Genomic DNA, 2,439 nt, shown 5'->3' with positions numbered 1-2,439 from the left:
AGAACAAGCCATTCCTTGTTTTACATACCCTGTCCACTTATAAACTTTACCAAAATTGAGTTAATAATCTATGCTTTATTAAAACATACTTTGGCAATTTTGTGATTCTCTATACCAGGGGTGTCAAGCTCATTTTCATTGGGACCCACATCAGCCCCACAGTTGCCTTCAAAGGGCTCAATGTAATTTTAAGACTGTATAAATGTAACTACTCCTTAACTAGGGGCAAGGAGCTCAGAGAGTGCTGCCTCCGGGTAGAAACAAAGGGGATGGCCGGATAAAACAGGGTAGAGGGCCGGATTCAGCCTGAGAGCCTTGTGTTTGCTGCCTGTGGGCTATACCATGCAGATTGACAATCATCATCTATTTTTCCAAATGGTAGCTGACATTTGTGTATCGCACAGATCAGGCATGCTTTTATTTTTTCTTTTCAGTGTCGTAAGTGTGGCCTCCACACTCTAAAATATATGATTTACAATGATACATTATATACTCATATTTTTTCAATTAGTCTTTTTTGTAAGATTTTATTTATCTATTTTTAAAGACAGGGAGGGAAGGAGAAAGAGAGGGGAAGAAATATTGATGTGAGAGAGAAACCTTGATCAGTTGCCTCCCATGTGTGCCCTGTTTGGGGACAGCACCCACAACCCAACACGTGCCCCACCCAGGAATCAAACTGGTGACCCTTCACTTTGTGGGACAACACCCAACCAGCTGAGCCACACTGGTCAGGGCTTCAGTTACAGTTTTAATCACAGACTTGCAGAGTAGGAAAGGGCCTTAAAGTTTATCTAATCCAAAGGACCTAATGCTAGAATCTCTTATATGAAGTTTACTATTTTATTGAACACATCTTCACTACATTTCTCATATGTGCTAGCCACTCAAACAGATAATATTTCACTACATGTGGTGATGTGCAACTCCCAACTGTGTGAAGCCTACCCACTCTATCACAAAATGTCGTGTTGGAGAGGTCTTCTTTGTATCTTACTGAAATCTGCTCTCTGTAACCTCCTTTGTTGTCTTATTTTAGTTATCATTTTGAAAACTAGACAATATAAAAAATTTTAGTATCTGCCCTGCAAGATAAGTCACTGATATTTAAAAGAACTGTCATGCTACCCTACAGTAATATTTCTCTTTTCTCTGTCATGTCACTTTAACTCCTTCCATGGTTTCCAAAAGGATATGGTTCCAAGTCTCCTCCACCATCCTGCTCATGCTACCCTAAATACGTCCCAATGTTATTCTTATTAAGCTTGTGTGCTCTAATGACCATAATTTGCAACAACCCCTTTATTGAAATTAAATTCATAGATAATGAAACCTACCTACACACATCATGTATAAAAATCTGTAATTCTTGAACTTTAACATAAATGATAAATGTAATTAAATAAATTTATAATAGAATAAAATATTTTGCAATGTGGAAGGTCCAACCAAATTTTCAGACAAAAAACACCCCCTCAGGTTTTCAAAGTGTCCCCTGGGAAATACCACCCACCCCAGAAATGCACTCATAACACTCCCAATAATGCACTCTTCTAGAGAGTTTAAAGCTCTTTAAAATAAGGTGGCCAATTTCAAATGTAGCACTTCACATATAATCTAACCTACTTATAAGGAATAAAATTATCTCTCACTTCACTCTATGTACTGTACTTCTATTACAGCCTAATATTAAAAGCCCATTCTTATTCACTCTTTGGGCTTACTATTAAAGTTTTCTAAGTGTGAAGCCATGTTGGTTCCCTTTTATATTTAAATATTTTAAATATGCAAATAGAGCACATATTCCCATTAAACACAGCCATGCTAGATTTGAATCGTTGCCTCAATCTATGGATATTTTTGAATTATGTTTGTTATGTATATTCTTCATTCTGCTTCCCAGTTTAATGCCATCTATAAATTTGATAAGTATTTCTTTTATGTCTTAATAAAAAAGAAGACTGGGAAAGAAAGAACCACTTAGTGAACCTCTAGGCAGTATCTTGAAAATATATAGCATAGTAGAGACAATATGGCTAACTGTTTGAGAATGCTCACTCCCCAGTCACAGGATTGAGTGCAAATCAAAGCTTTCCTAATTTACGGACTGTGTGAATTTAGAAAACTTCATGCTTCAGTTTCCTCATTAGCCAAAGGGGCTTGAGTACAGTATTTCCACAGAGTTGATTTAAAAAACTAGGATAATATACTGTGGGTCTAGTGCTTGCTAAATGCTTAGTAAATGTTTTAATGGTTTAAGAGCTCAAGTCATGAGCTTGTTGGTATGTTGAGTCAGTAGCCCAGTCACTGCTCTGCTAGAATCAACTCTTTACACATTTAGAAAACATTTTTTTTCTTAGTGTATAAAGTATTTTGTGGAACAAATTACCTGAGAACCTACTTGCTTAAAACAACATACATTTATTATCTCACAGTATT

Source organism: Phyllostomus discolor, chromosome X, assembly GCF_004126475.2.
Source record: "Phyllostomus discolor isolate MPI-MPIP mPhyDis1 chromosome X, mPhyDis1.pri.v3, whole genome shotgun sequence".
Classification (NCBI taxonomy): Eukaryota; Metazoa; Chordata; class Mammalia; order Chiroptera; family Phyllostomidae; genus Phyllostomus; species Phyllostomus discolor.
This window is presented reverse-complemented; position numbering follows the sequence as displayed.